Below are 17,166 nucleotides of genomic sequence, written 5' to 3'. Positions count from 1 at the left end.
GCCAAAGCAAAGACAAGTATGTGTTAAGAAACAATCACAACTGACCAAGGACTGCTCTGAAACTGTAAGTCATTTCTTAATTTCTCAGGTGGAAAAACAGGATAACCTTGTATCAGTAGGTTACTGTGGTCACAGTTTAAAGTAACAAACACACAGCATTGATCAGTTATGGATACTATTTGCTAACAGAAGGGAGTAAGAGAAAGTGGAAGATGTCTGTGTGTGTGTGTGTGTGTGTGTGTGTGTGTGTGTGTGTGTGTGTGTGTGTGTGTGTGTGTGTGTGTGTGTGTGTGTGGTGGGGCTGCTTAAAAGCCAAAGCAGAGTGCTCTCCAGGGGAAAATGAATATTGGCTCAAACAGGTAGACACATACTCAAAGTTAACTTTAGCTGTTTGCAGACAGTTCAGACCTGGACTGCGCTTTTCTTACAAGAATGATAAAGGTGGTACCGCAGTTGAATACTTAAGAGTGGTGTTAGGTCTAGAAAAGAAGAGTACAGAGAGGAGTAAGCACTTTTGAGATGGTAAATATATACTCTATACCACAAAAAAGGACTCCGCAGCAAACCTCGAAGAATTTATTCCACTTGAAATTCAATGAGTTCACAAGTACAAAATGCACAATTGCTTGTCTCTAGCGCCTCAGCAAAATCGCCTTTACAGAGTAAAAGATTCCTGACACTACTTTCACATCTCTTTTTATAGTATACTTAAGAACACTCCCTAGTCTAATTCAATTAATTATTCAATTAAGAAAACTACTAAAAATTAAAAACACAGAACTATAAAAAACTGTTATCTTTTTACTAAAACTGTGACTGCTACAGCAAACTTTTCCATGAACAATCATAGTTTAGTCCATTTGGTTTAAGTGTATTAAATTTTAATATGAGATATAGTTCTTTTTTTCTTAATAACTGTTTTATATATTTTTCATTTAAATACTTTTTATTTTCTATACTATCCAACACTGAGACTTTTAAGCCCTCCTTTTTACCTTCATGATGACTATGAAAATGAGCAGCCAAAGGACTAGTTTCCTTACTATTTGTAATATCCCTGACATGCTCTTTAATTCTACAAGCTAATGTTCTCTTGGTTTCTCCCACATAAAACTTCTTACATGGACATTCAATTCCATAAACAACTGCTGCTGAATTACAGTTATATGTTCCCCTTATAGTAAAAGGAATACCATTAATTTTCTCAAATTGTTGTACAATAAACCTACAAATGGTACATTTACCACATCTTTTAGTTCCCTGATGTTTAACTTGTGTATACATTGGCATATTTAACATTTTAAATCGACTGTGTACCAAAAAATCCTGGATGCTTCTACCCCTTTTATATGAAAAACTAATATGCTTTCCAGATAGAAAATCCACTTCCCTTTTAAGCAAATTCCAACTATATGTCACATGTTCTTTAACGTAATCTGTTAATACAGAGAAAGTAGACACAAAATACACAACATCTTTAAACTCACTGGATATATTCCCTATTCCCACTTTTGTATTTTTAACTTGATTTTTGACCCTTTTCAAGCTTTCCTTCAGGTTATGTTCTTGATAACCTCTTACTTTAAATTTATTGTAACTTTGTATATATTCCTCTTCTTTAATAATAGAGTTACTACACAATCTATTGACCCTATTAAATTCTGTATATGGAATTGCCTTAATAGTATATGCTGGATGATGACTAGTGCCATGCAACACTGAACCAGCTCCTTGGAATTTTCTATGTATCTGATATTGCAATAGTTTTTCATTATATCCTGCTAATGAAACATCTAAATATTGCACTATCTGCCCATTTTGCAATCCATCAAATTTGATACCCATTGTATTTAAAAAACCAATTTCTGTCTAGTTGAGGGGGTTTTGGTTTCGCGCCACTGTTCCCAGGCTTTATCCCTGTTTTTCATTTCTGACTTAGTGGTTTTCTGTAGCCATGGGGAGGGTTGTGCTTTGGTTCTGGAAAATCTTATGAGGGCATGATAATTAAGGATGTTCAGGAAGGCAGTATTAAAAAATTCAACTGCGTCATCTAGACTGAGTTACTTTAGAGGATGCCAGTTACATTCTTTGAGGGATGAGATGAATGTGAGTGGGTTAAAGTTTAGTTTTACATTTGTGGTAGATGACAGGTTTAGCTTGGTATAGGTATTTTTTAAGTAGGAATGTTGGGGAGTGATCACTGAGGCTATCTGATAAGCAGCCTGTTATATATGACTGGGGGCTCTTACTGACTAGTATCCAATCTGGGGTAGTGTGCTTGCTGGAGTTTTTATTTATCCTGGTTGGCGACTGGACTAGTTGGGTGAAGCCATGAAGGCGTACATGATGGGTTGGATTGTTGCCAGAACAGAATTGCCAGTCAATATTGAAATCACCTAAAATGATAGTCTCTTGGGGGAGATGGTGGGTAGACCAGCTGAGGAGGTTTTCTAGTGGAAGGATGTTTTGGCCAGGTGGGAAGTAGCATCCAATTATGTTGATGGTTTTATTTTGGTTTATTTTGAGGTTGGTATATATTATTTCTTCATTGCCTATTTGTGGAGCTGATGATTTTAAGATCTGGATGTTTGGATGCTGTTTAAATATTATAGCTACACCACCTCCTTTTTTGTTTAGCCTGTCTACTCTTAGTATGCTGTAACCTGTAGGGAGTATTTGCTCACTGGTAATGTGAGGTTTTAGCCAGGTTTCTGTCAGGATTACTATATCTGGGGAGTACAAGTCTATGATGGCATGGAGTTCATGGACTTTGTTGGATATACTTCTAATATTTAGGCTTAGTAGAAGGAAGTCACTTGGCTTTCTATTGGCTGTAATATGGGAGAAGTTGCGGTTTCTAGTCTGATTATGAGGATTGGGGTTGGAGATGGTAGGGCCAGGATTGGGGTGGATGTCTCCACTTAGGGCTAGTTTTGATATGCATGAGATTATTAATTTTCTCAGTTTTTGAATGTGTTTGTTTATAAGGGAAACTTTATGATTGTGCTCTGTGGGTAATAGGTATGGTGGGAGGGTTACTATGTTAAGTTGTAGGGATGCTTTATGTTTGAGTAATATAGTTGGTAGAATATGTGGGGGTGCATAGGGATGGTTCTTGAGCTGGTGGGAGGCGAGCTGAGTGTGGGTGAGACATGAGTGGTGGTGTGAGTAGTAGTACAGTGGTAGTGGTTGAGTGGGGGAATGATGGAGCTTTGGTAGGATGTAAGATATGCAAGGAGAGTGCATGCAGTGAGCATAGGTAAGGTATGCTTGTACATGTTAGTTGAGGAGGTGTGATAGCAGTGGGAAGATGGAGGAGGTAGTGTTGCGTTAGCGCTGTGGTTGGCTATTGGAAAGATGGGAGGGGTTTGAGTGCAATAAAGGTGGGACCACTGGGGGTGGGAGGGAATAGGAGGCAGGGTGGGTTGCGAAGCGGGTAGACACCCTGTTAGTTGCTCGTATGAGGGGGCTGGAAACAATCAGTTAACAGAGTTAACTGATAAATGAACATATGATAGTGACAAGGGTCATTGTAGTTTTAAAAATGGTGCCTGCCACAGGTAATATTTATTAACTTTGGGATTGTCTTAAGGTAATAAACAGGGAAGAAGAGGGGAGAACAAGGGTGTGAGCAGGCAGTTCTTTGTACTGCTGCTAATGAGCCAAAGCAAAGACAAGTATGTGTTAAGAAACAATCACAACTGACCAAGGACTGCTCTGAAACTGTAAGTCATTTCTTAATTTCTCAGGTGGAAAAACAGGATAACCTTGTATCAGTAGACTACTGTGGTCACAGTTTAAAGTAACAAACACACAGTATTGATCAGTTATGGATACTATTTGCTAACAGAAGGGAATAAGAGAAAGTGGAAGATGTGTGTGTGTGTGTGTGTGTGTGTGTGTGTGTGTGTGTGTGTGTGTGTGTGGTGGGGGGGCTGCTTACAAGCCAAAGCAGAGTGCTCTCCAGGGGAAAATGAATATTGGCTCAAACAGGTAGACACATACTCAAAGTTAACTGTAGCTGTTTGCAGACAGTTCAGACACGGACAGCGCTTTTCTTATAAGAATATTAAAGGTGGTACCGCAGTTGAATACTTAAGAGTGGTGTTAGGTCTAGAAAAGAAGAGTACAGAGAGGAGTAAGCACTTTTGAGATGGTAAATATATATTATAAAGATTACAAAAAACACACTGAGCAAATAGCTACTGCATGCAGGACAATGTCTTGAACCAACTACTTAGTATATGCAGATACTGAGTCAAATGGAAGAACATTAGGAAAAAACCTCAGACAGTTATGCAGTCACAGATAAAAATATAGCGAGCAGCAATCTGTCATGGTTCTCTAATGTGATTCTATCCACCAGTAACAGCACAATTATATATAAATAATTAGACACCAGTATGAGCTGTCTACACACAACACAATTACATGAATAACATTAGTGAACAAGGTGCAGCTATGCAAATAGACCATACATACTATTATACTAAAAACAACTTGGTGCAGACAAATGCTAGCATGCCATAGTAACTTCCAATAATAAAGCATAAATCGTATTAAATGTCTAACACAATTCAACATAAACATATACAGTTGTAAAATGTCTAATACAATTCAACATAAATAGGCATTTACAGTTGTAAAACACTTACTGGAGGGACACTGAGCTCCTCATGGGACCTGTAGCAGAGTGGATTGTAATTTTAAAAATGGTGCCTGCCACAGGTAATATTTATTAACTTTGGGATTGTCTTAAGGTAATAAACAGGGAAGGGGGAAGGGAGAACAAGGGTGTGAGCAGGTAGTTCTTTGTACTGCTGCTAATGAGCCAAAGCAAAGACAAGTATGTGTTAAGAAACAATCACAACTGACCAAGGACTACTCTGAAACTGTAAGTCATTTCTTAATTTCTCAGGTAGAAAAACAAGATAACCTTGTATCAGTAGGCTGCTGTGGTCACAGTTTAAAGTAACAAACACACAGTATTGATCAGTTATGGATACTATTTGCTAACAGAAGGGAATAAGAGAAAGTAGAAGATGTGTGTGTGTGTGTGTGTGTGTGTGTGTGTGTGTGTGTGTGTGTGTGTGTGTGTGTGTGTGTGTGTGTGGCGGGGGGGCTGCTTACAAGCCAAAGCAGAGTGCTCTCCAGGGGAAAATGAATATTGGCTCAAACAGTTAGACACATACTCAAAGTTAACTGTAGCTGTCTGCAGACAGTTCAGACCTGGACTGCGCTTTTCTTACAAGAATGATAAAGGTGGTACCACAGCTGAATACTTAAGAGTGGTGTTAGGTTCATAGTTAACTGTAGCTGCTTGCAGACAGTTCAGACCAGGACTGCGTTTTTCTTACAAGAATGATAAAGAATGATAAAATGGTTATATCATGCTATCAAAAATTAACTACATCACAGCTGAAGTGTGAATTATCCTGCACGACTGACTGTTGAGATTGTGCTGTTTAGACTGTGTTACTAAAGAGGAGGAGATCTGAATGCAGTGATGATTGAGTAATGTGAGTGTGTGTCTCTGTCATGCTGTGTAGCGAAGGCTTCTAATGCATGTAGTATGTGTAGCTGTTCTACGAATGTTGTGGTGTGAGTGCTCCTGTGCCACATGCATTAAGTAATGACGTGTATAGTATATCTACACAGATAGAGTGTGGTTCAATTCTGGGACAATGTTGTACAAAACAGCAGGAATAGCTTCCTTGGCCAAGAAACATTGATATTTTACTGCTCACAGTTGTGTGTGCATTAATATAATTATCTCATTGTCATCATTTTGACAAAATCATACCATACAAATTATCCTCACATGTCCTTTATTACTGCACACATTCATTTATTTTATTTGTGACAAGCTCCATTGCTATGTCTTGTGGCAGATGCAGTCAATACACAGCTCTGTAGAGTATGTAGTATAATAGGCAGGGGTTTGAATCTGGTGACATGTATTTATGGTACAGTCAGAGGGCAGTAGTTTTAAGGAATCACCCTCCAAGGTAAGGGATCCATATCCATTACAATAGGGAAGTGCTAAAAGCCCTTCATGTGTGTTCATCAAGACACATACAATATATTTACTTTTGTAGCATCACAGGTTGATATGCATCTTTCTGGTACCTGTCCTGGCATGTTTTCAAGTCTGTTAAGATGCAAATGATGAAAATGTTGGGTATGTCATTGATTGTTCACAGGCATTGCTTATTTCTAAATAAGAATACACTGTATTGTATGTCTTCCTACAAACATGCATGTATTACTAAATTGTTTTCTTCACACTCTTTAGCTTTATAGAACATGGTGACTTACATAACATTTCTTGCTGTATGACATTATGCAAGATCATCATCAAGTGTTATTGGGCCTGTGTGTTAGGACACGTTCTTGTATGTATCTGCTATTTCCAAGCTGTTATGGCAGTGTTCGCTGTAATTTCTTGTAAGCTGCCCAGTATGAAACAAGGTGCTATGCAGAAAAAGCAGAACCACAACCAAAACCACAGGATCGTATGAAAGAAATATGTATTTTAATCCATTAAAATCACTCCACAATTGCACAATATTCCACAATAAGTGCTTTCGTCCTAATTCAGGAACTTCCTAAGACAAATTAAACACAACAACTTTACTTCTATTTAAACCAAAAACATTATCATAGTTAATTAAACACAGCCCTCAGCTCAACCTATCAGAATACATAACACTTTTCCCATTCATAAAATCATAAAACACCCAACTTTAAAGACATATCACACAAATAACTAGTAAAACTTAGAAAACTAGTGAATAGTCCACTAAATATAAGTAAAATAAAAAAATGAAATTTTATAAAAAAAAAATTTTATAAAAAAGCTGCCCAGTATAATCACGTAATAGATGGATTTCAGTTACAACGGTGACATTGAGCTACTTCAATGTCATAAGATTTATGATGTCATCACTCATGTATTTTGAGCATTATGGTATTACTGTTTGGGATGTACATGAATATAAGACACATGCTTGTCTAATACATGTTTAAACATAATTAACCCTATCTACGGTTGCCAAATGACAACAGATGGTAAAACATGGCTCTTTCTGATGTGCATGACACAACAGCCATAGGGCTCATTTTTCTTGTTTATATATGATGAAGCAAAGAACATAGCACTGCTGTCAGGTCTCACACATACATTCCCTGTATACACATGTGGAATCCATTAACTGCAGTCTATTGTGAATAGTCCCTAATGTATTCACTGTCCTTGCTGTTATCTCAGCTTGGTATGTTATCAACATTTTTATCACATTTACTCCACTTTTTTGAATTGTGCATTGTGTCCCTCTCACATTCCTCTTACATCCATTGTTAGCATGTCCATTTTAAGTTATGTACATGGGTAAAGAACTGAGAACAGGATTAATTATTATTAAATCAGTATGGAAGTATTTTTGTTTAAAATTTTTTTTGTGACATAATCACATTTGACTGCATTAACTGAGTACAGTTTCTGTGTTTATCCTCCCCTTTAAGTCATTATGTCTGCACAATTAACGTAGCATTTTGTTTACGTTCTCTCCATTTAACATCCCCTCCATCTTACTTCTTGTAATCAGCTTGCCCTTACTTCATATAAACTGTCCGCATGTTGTCACATAATTGGTTTGCTTACAGGCAAGCAGTTGTGTTTACATTGTGTGCTTGAGCTTCCCTGCACTGATTCATGGGCACCGACTGCTCGCCATGAAACAGTGCTTGTAAATGTGTAAGTGTGATAAGCAGAATGCATATTCAATGAGTGCTGCTGCTCATTGTGTTAATGTGCTGTAATCGTGTAGGCATTACGTGAAGCCTACATGATTATCAGTGAATCCCTAGGATTAGGATATCCACTCGGACAGGTAGTTCTTTGCTGTACAACCTATTGTTTTTTGTCTTTTGAGGTAGTGAGTTCCATTCTGCTGGAGTAATTTCCCTGTTTTGTGCACCAACATAGTAGTTATAGTGTGGACTGGACAGAATGGTAATATCAAGTTTGGTAGCTCTTTGACAGATCTCTGAGAAATTTACCACTGTTGAAAAGAGAGGACAAAGTGGGTATATAAGTGCAGAATTAAGCGGTGGGACATAAAACTGTGATAGAAAGTATGGTGCTCATTAAAACAGACATTCCTAGATCATACTCCATAAGTGCAAAGACAACAGAATCTGTAAAAGAAACAGGAAGCATCAAACAAGATGATATCATTCATTCAGGCAATTGCAACATGCCACAGAAAGAAGTAGTACAATTTCTGTAATGCAGGGGGAAGACCTTATCACAGCTCATGGAAGAATACTAGTCCCATGATGATTTGCTGGCAAAGACTTAGTTAATGAGTTGATGCTGATGCCTTCTGAGTCTGACAAGCACAGCCAGATCCAGTACTAGGCATCCAAGGCAGTCACCTAGGGCCTAATAGCTGGGAGGGGCCCCTGTTGCCGAGGGACTGCCACATTTACTTTTTTAATTATGAAAACAAATTATGTGTTTTTTTGTTTTTAAGAGCATTCTCCTTTAAAAACAAAGAATGCCTTCTATGTCCGTTTGCACAAACCTGTTGCATCTGTTTATGTGTCACCACGCAGACCTCATGTTCTTCCTTTCTACATGGATGGAATTTAAATAAATGAAGACATTTTGTTGTGGTGCTATCTCAGAATGAATGTAAACTCACTCCCCATGACTGGACAGATTCAGATTCTTCTATGGCAAGTGAGGTAAGTGTGTGTGTGTGTGTGTGTGTGTGTGTGTGTGTGTGTGTGTGTGTGTGTGTGTGTGTGTGTGTGTGTGTCTGTGTGTGTGTGTGTGTGTGTGTGTCTGTAATGCTCCATTACAGATAGCAGGTGGTTAGTTAATTTCCTCAGGCTCAAACCCTGTACTTTAGTTACAGGAAACAAGAGCCTGAATCATCTACCTCAACCACCAAGCTATTAAAAAATTGAGTTTTAAGGAGTTGAATTTCAGATGAATTTTCGAGGAGTTGAGTATTAGGTGCATTTTTTCAAGGAACTGTGAGCTTCAAGGGAAGATAAGTTTACTGCTGTTCATGCTAAGTCTGTTTACAATGTGCAACTGTTGTTTAGCAAATGGTAACACTATTGTGCTAAGACAATTTAGAAACATTGTTAGCAGCACAACAGGTAGCATATTTACTTTTGAGGTAGAAGGCTGTGGGTTCTACTCCCACAGCATGTAGATGGACTGCTGATACTAATTTTGTATTTTAAAGGGGGTGGGATGCTGCAGTCCTGAGTATGTATTCCTTTGGATGAGATGCATAGTAACTATGAACCTGTTGTCAGTTTGCCATCCATTCACTATTGCAATATTATCAGCTTACCATTTTGTAATGTAACATAGGCAATTTATTCAAGGGCAGCAGGCACTGAATTTGTAGATGAAACACTGAAATATAAAGTTGTTTGCTAGCAGCAGACTCTTCATTAGTTACAGATCTGTTTAATGTGGAATTATTTAGATGACATTTACTTCTGCAGAGATTGTACATATTGACTGATACTGGTGGATCATAATGACAGAAGTTTGAGCAGACTTTTATTGTTGAAATCTTCTGAATTGGGCAGTTTTGTCATTACTGGCTCATACATTTTGTTTCATTGCTTACTAGAAAAAATGTTCAAAACTAATAATTTGCAATATGCTCTAACAAGTGGTGCTGTATTATACAAGGAATATAATTTAATACAATCAGGAAGGTGAATCAAAGAACACATGCATGTATACATGGTCCTAAGAATGTGTGCAAGGGGCCTATGATTTGAAAACAGCCCAAATATAAACTTTATCCACCACTGGCCAGCTGCATTCTCTTTGCATGTGGGTTTCAATGCTCTTTCAATTAATGTGAGTTTCAAGATAGAGAAGTTTTAATGCTGTCTGTTTTCACTATGAGACTGTTTTGCTTTGTTTAGCAAATGCCTATCAGTGTTTGTGCTATACAATTTGAAATAAAAGTTTTAAATTAAATCCAAATAATCACTGTAGAAATAAAGCAGAAAACAGTATGCACACTGAGACGTTTGAACAGTGTTTATGGTAACTAGGGAGAAATAGCCAGGTAATGGGACACTGGAATGGCTAGGGGCCCATTTGACCAAGAACTGATTCTGCTGACAGGGACAAAGAGCAGACAGATAAATGGAATTTTCCTGAACATTTAGTTAATTCAAAGTCAGTAATACTGATTATAGGAAGATTTGTGATCCAAACATCAGTAATATTAGTGGAACTGATAGTACTCTGAATCAGTAGAAACTCAGATGGGCTCTGTAAATCTTCTCCTCCTCATCTGTAGCTTTCTTGTCTTCAGAGCAGCCTAGAGCTGATGTGTACTAAACTGAGCCAATACCTGGGTATTTAAAATCTGTAACACTTCTCCCCTACAGCCTACATTCCTGAAGAAAAGAGACGCACTCCAGTCCTTCTCTAGTACCTAAGCGCAGAGGCCTGTCATGTGGGAGACTCTACTCTCACACAAAGCTGAACTGCCTTCAGTTATTAATATATGTGAAAGTTACAATTTCTTTACTTTCTTTTCAGTACATAAATCCAACAGTTGTTTCTTCACCAATAATTTTGCTTACTACTATTCTACATTTTTCCATCAATGTTCAGGTGTTAACACATTCTCAGACTATGTACCCTTTCCTGCTTCAGCAGCCATCTCTTTAGAAAACAATCTTTCTCCTTCTTCCATCCTGGTGTAGCACCAAATAAACTTGCACACAGGATTTCTTTATTATTTTTTTATTTAACATTTGTTGACCAGGTTAGTCCAACTAGGTCGAAGCTCTTTTTCAGTGGAGACCCCAGGAGAAAAGCTCCACAAATATGTAGACAGTCATATGCATAAATACATAGGTATAAAACTTAGCTATTTAAACAACATTTACAAAATTTAAAACATTACAAAAAGAGAAAAGACATGAGATTGCAAATAGCTTCTAAAAATCAGAATAGTACAAAGTAGGTCAGTACAGACTAAATGGTACACAAATAGAAACATTTATGTTCGTTATCATCAACTTATCCTGGTATACTGGTCAGATTTTTGCTACTTTGTATAATTACAATCTTGGGTCTCCACTTAAAGCAGGCCATAGGTGTAGTGAGACTAACTAACAAGCAAAAAATAAATAAATCAAAGCTGTACAGTGCAAATAAAAAGATGCCGACCTCCCTTGCAGAAATGTGGGATGTAATAATGAGTCCAAGCTGACTGCGGTGGTGGTGCTGTGGTAGCATTGTCACCTCACAGTTAGACGTTGCCCATTCGATTCTCAGTTAGAGTGTCTTCTGTGTGGCGACATGCATGAATGGGCGTTCCTTCATTGAAGGTTGTGCATTAGGCCCGGAAAGCCAGCACGTAAAAATCTACTGCCAATCATTAGCGGTCCGGAGTTCTGCTGTGGCAACCCCTAACCGGGAAAAGCCGAAAGACACAAACAAACAATAATGAGTCCAAGCTGAAAACTAATGGAATAACAACAAAAGGAAAGCCAAATCTTAAACTCACTCTTGCATTGTTAAAGCATTTTGGCAAAGTGGCTTTGCCTCTGTACCCCAGATGTGAGGGACTGTACTCCCACATCATTGTTACTGAAACTAACTCTGAGACTGCTTCACTTCAAAATAGGGGAATACACTAAAATGCTAAATCTGTATTCCCCTGTATTTGTATTTGCTCTTCTGCAATTCCAAGCATCGCAGTTGCAATACTTGGAACGCTAAAAGATTCTCCAGACATAGTCCTGCTTTTCTGTTTTTGTGAAACCAAATTTCAGATATTTTGACAGATGTTAATAAAATTAAGCAATATTTCATCACATTTTTATTTTCAAAAAGTGTAATGTATACCCATATGCAGTGTAGGTCATTGTGTGCAACTGTTTAAAGTGAAAAATTTAGCAATGATATTTATATACTGCATGCATTCAAAATATAATCATTACACAACTAGACATAACTATCAAAGAAAACCACAATAATGTCACTGCTTTCACAGAGTATACATGTAGAGAAATACATATCCAGCCACATCCATTGGATTTTACACTTGCATCTACATGTCATTAGTGCAAGGATTTGTATTTTATAAAATATGAAATAGTATGACTTTATCTTACTGCTAAACATTTTTTTTATATCCTTACAATGGCCATAAATAATTCAGATAGCGATTTTCTTTAAATATCCATGCAGTTAGAAAACATTGAAGATTTTTTTTTTCTTTCAGCCACACCTTGTTTTGCATTCTGCTCCCCTGCATCAGTTCTGCTGCTTATTACTAACCTACCTGTCCACAGCTTCACCCCCTGCACCAGCCCGACTGATTATTTGTAATCTCCCTGTTCATAGCTGTATCCCTGCACCAGTTCAGCTGATTTTCTGTAATGTCCCTATCCATGGTATCCATAGCTCTTCAAGTTGCCATCTAGTCAAGTAATTGCCCTTTCACGTACCATCAGGCCAGCTGACTTTTGAGGCAGACACAGATGAGTTCTGTTAGTACTGTAGAAATACCATTACCTTGCACATTGGTTGGACCCATTACAAATTCTGGAGCTTGTAGCAGTAACTGCACTGAATGATTAATGTATCAGTCACATCTGTGCAATAGATTTGCACCACTCTTTCTGCTGGATACATGGTAAAGGTATTTAAATCAAAACATCTGTCTCATAAGCACTCTGTACTTGCTAAAGCATTTAAAACAAATGTGAAAAAAAGTCCAGGGGGCTCTAGCTGCAATCCGGTTTTCCCTTCTATTCAAAATAAGATAATTAAAATTCAATTTTGTCTAAACAAGTAAGTATTTTATGATCAAAATTATTCTCTTGGGTATATGAGATTATGAAGCAATTAGTTCTGATGGCATACATCACAGATTTGTAAAGCTAGACTCAATACTGCTTAATAAGAGTATCCAAAAAGGATGTGTACATGTCTTTGGAAGGAAGCCATGTTATACCTTTGCATAAGGGTGGTACATCTCCTACACCCAGGAGTTACAGCCTTACTGCTATATTGAATCTGGGAGAACTTCTTTGCAGTTAGAGATGCCCACCTCCCACCCCCACTCCCAGATTTTGCCCCTTAGATCTCTATTGTTTTGCAACTATGCAAAACTGCTGTCCATCCACTGTGCAAATCTTGTAGGTGTTGAGTGTGTTTGTGGCAAAACCTACTATATACGGCTGTCACACATGCTGGTTAAAGTTATATACTGGCTCTAGTTTATTAGAATATTTTTATAGGATTCCTCTAATTCGATAGTCTAGGAAAAGTAATGGGTTATTCTCCTGCCGTAACTGCTACCCAATAAATCACTCTCATACTGTCTACATCCTCCCTACTATGGCTAATAAGACAGTCTATACTAAAAAAATAAAAATGAAATACTTGGAAGTTATACATGATTATTATTTCTGTTTTGATGAACAATGTCCTGTTACTGATTGTTATGAGATGTTATGATAAAACTGGGTAAAAAACATGCTGCACTGACTGTATATCTAACAAAGTATTAGAAATGCTGGGTAATGAATTTGTGAATTCCTTAGATTACTTGTTGAATAAATGCTACTGTGGGCTCTTGGTTATAAAATAATGGAAGGAAGCCATCATAAAACCCATTTATAAGAATAAGGGAAAGGCTACAGAGCTTAAAAATTATATCCGTTTAGCCTTTTGTCCAATTTTGCTAAATTGATGGGAAAAAACTATTCTTAAGATGTTTCTGGATGAACTGAGCCTCTCATAGTGATCTGTATTTTTCAGCCTGCTTTTACAGCCACCCGTTCTACTATCACTTGTAACCAAATATTTCACAAAAACATCCATAATGGGAATTAACCGATGGCTTTAGATTGATGATGTTTATATTGCTTTCTTCCTTGCATTTGTTGGCTGTGTGAAAATAATATTCAAAAATGCAGAATTTAAGCTTGTTACAACAGTTAACTGGCCGAGTAGCAAGTGGTAGAGAATGATATATCAACTATAACAGCATGAGAAGCAACTAGCATTCTCTAATAGAGGATGTACCCCAGGACTTAATTAAGTAACTCCGTTCTTTCATGCTGTTTGTGCTGATGATGTAAAGCTGAGTAAAATTGTCACCTGTAAAAGTAACATGGGCACTCTGAAGAAAAATCTAAACTTATTTACTAAGTAGACCACTAAAAATAAGCTCTATATTAATGTGGCAAAACAAAAGCCTAAAGATGTTGAAAATTTAAGTGTAATACTCATGCACTACAAACATTTCTCCTATTAAAACGGTGCAGGACTTCAAGAGCTTGGACTCATTTGGAATACATCTTTTGATTTGCATATATATATATATATATATATATATATATATATATATATATATATATATATATATACGATGTGTAAAAGAGTGTTCAAAATTGTTGATTGCATATTATGATATTACATCTCACAGCCTAAAGATTAATGATTCATCTTTCTTCTAGTTTGGTTAGAACCAAGAATGTAATATGGTAACACCCTTAAGTCCTCTTTCAAGAAGGTGAGACTTTTTCAGAGTACCTGCAAAAGATGGTAACTAGGCAAAATGAGAAAATGACTGATCTCCGCTACTATGTGCAACTAAAAAATTAGGCCTGTTCTCTTCAGGTTACAGAAGGCTGCACACTAATTGCATTAATGCCTACAAAACCGAGTATGATCAATTCATATTCTTTTGTTTGGGGCTAAGTCCGACTCTTATATTAGGCTTAGGCAAACTAGGCAGACAATTAGCAGAAACAGCAGATTTTACAGAAAACATAGGTTGAAAATTGCAATGCACTCCTAGATTCAGTTAGGAGTATGACTACACTGAAACCTAAAAAAAAAAAAAAAAAAACACTATGGTGGTAAGTGATAAGATTTTCCTGGTAGACTCTTGTACATAAGCCCACATCTAACACTGATTTAATTTTAATTTGAAGAAGTTACAGCAGTAATCAAAAATAAATACAGACAAATCTATTGATAAACAGCATTCATCATCACAAGAGTGAAAGAGATATCCTTGAGTTGAATTTGGCTCTATATCAAGGGCCCACCATTGTGACCTCTTAAGGAACATATCCTGGCCATCATTCAGAAATAAAGTGAACTATCTACTCTTGAATACTGGCCACCAGGTTTTCCACCCCAAGCTTACTTCTCTACCATAGCACTTATTTGAATAGCACTTACTAACCAGGAACCTTGGTTTTGCCAATAGCCACCAGATAAGTTAAACAAGAAAGCCTGAATACCTTAGATGATGTTCTATTTAGAGATCATGTTTAATGCACTTTGAACTAGCTACAAGTTGAAATCAGGTGATCAAAAAGTATAGGAATCTTTAAAAATAAAGTTTTAATTTCTGAAAATAGTTGCTTATGCATCAATGCCATCACTTAAATATGAGCTGATGGTGAAGCCCAATTTTATGTGTACATTTCTTGTGTAAGTAATGTATACTGATGTAAGGGTTGTTTCTTGTCCTACTTTATCTACCTGTGCAAAGCTATGCCTTCAACTCGTATGATTTTTTTTTGTGTCTTTGTCATTTACATGTAGGATCTTTTCTTCCCAGGCCTCCAGTGAAACAGGGCCTCAACCCAGCTGCATAACTCATTAAATAAAACATACATATGCACATATATACATATATGCATACAAATGCATAAATAAACTACTTAACTGATGTGTTTTCTTATATATATCTGATATCTGCCTTATCCTTACAGATGCTACTTCAGTGCGACAAATATACTTCTGTCAGAGACTGAAGTGTAACTTAGTCCATTACTAAATATGCATCAGTGGTTCTACACTAGTGGACTAGAGAGACAAAGACCAGACTACATCTCAGGTGACTAGAGTTTGAATAGCAGCTTCAATGGTCAATAGTACAGGTGTAGGGAATGGGCATACCCACTGTGAGGGGGAGAAGCGCATGCTTTGGACACATTTGTGTGGTTAATTTCCATAGTGAAGGTCAAGGAAAAGAGCTGCATGGTCTTGCCTGTAGGTGGGTGTGGTATTCCTGCTGACATCATCCCCTTGCAGAATGGCACCCATTGCATTCCCTACACTCAGGGCATTGCTGACTGGCACAAGAGGTGGTAAGTAGGAAAAAAACACTCCTTGCCAGCAGTATAATGCAACCTAAGTACCTAATCACCTCACTGACACTTAATATGGTCAGAGTTAGTCCAGAGGTGGCTAGTTAGGTTCTGTAGACTTGGTGGACAAAGGGAAGCCCTGGAAATGACCAATGGTCAGCTGTAGAAACCAAAAATAAGCAACAAAATAAAGGTATTATTGAAACCCTTTCAAACCTTGGACCCTAACAATACTTTATGCATTCAGTACATAATGGCATTTTATAAATGCACCTCACAGCAAAAAAGTTTTCATTATGTATTTTGTTTGGTAGTAGAACATGAATGCAAGGAAACTGTAATACCACAGCCTGTTTATGACTATTCAAAGCACTTGTTTTAAAAATAGAAAATGATTTTGTAGCCTTATAAAAGTCCAGTGTCAAAGGTAAATTTCACATCAGCATGGCTGCCATATCTGTACAAAATTGCTTTAGCTTGTAAATACACTGCATGACAATCAGCTTGTACACAGGACATGTTGGTCAAGCTACATCTTCGTGTTACTGCTAACAACAATAATTAAATGCCTATTTCATATAGTATGGCAAGATTGTCATGTTCTGCTTTCAGGGTAAGTGCATTCAACTCTGCACACTTAGTCATATATCAAATATTCATCCTTGCAGACAGAGCTGAAAAGCATTCTCTGAAGGCATACATTCTCATTCAGAGTAAGAAGACTACCTGAAACTTTGCCAATACATACCTCATCTAGAATAGCTTTGTAAGCACCATTTCATCTCTCCAATAGTTTCACACATCTCCGAGTATTGAAATTTTCCCTGAAAATTAATATTCCCTGCACATTCACAGATGTTCATGCTTGTTCAGTATACAGCAGTGAATGTTTTATAATCATTAAAAGGACACAGCTGTAGCCCATAAAATAAAAACTCTTTATCTTATCAGTGCTAATGAGTTTTGTTTTAGCAAACCTTA

At 37.2% G+C, this 17,166-nt stretch overlaps 1 protein-coding gene across 1 annotated transcript in view; it reads right to left on the bottom strand.

The window, feature by feature from the left end:
- LOC122789233 (ADP-ribosylation factor 6-like) overlaps positions 1 to 16,952 on the bottom strand; it is a 430,145-nt gene extending 413,193 nt beyond the window's left edge. The window contains exon 1 of the mRNA XM_044056726.1: positions 16,934 to 16,952. The gene's annotated coding sequence lies outside the window, so the exon portion shown is untranslated. The remainder of the gene's footprint in view (positions 1 to 16,933) is intronic.
- Positions 16,953 to 17,166: the final 214 nt, after the last annotated feature.

The sequence above is a fragment of the Protopterus annectens genome, chromosome 1.part0 (genome assembly GCF_019279795.1).
Source record: "Protopterus annectens isolate FY-2018-M chromosome 1.part0, PAN1.0, whole genome shotgun sequence".
NCBI classification, from domain to species: Eukaryota; Metazoa; Chordata; order Ceratodontiformes; family Protopteridae; genus Protopterus; species Protopterus annectens.
The sequence above is the reverse complement of the archived record's forward strand: the minus strand, read 5'-3'. Positions and strand labels throughout refer to the sequence as shown.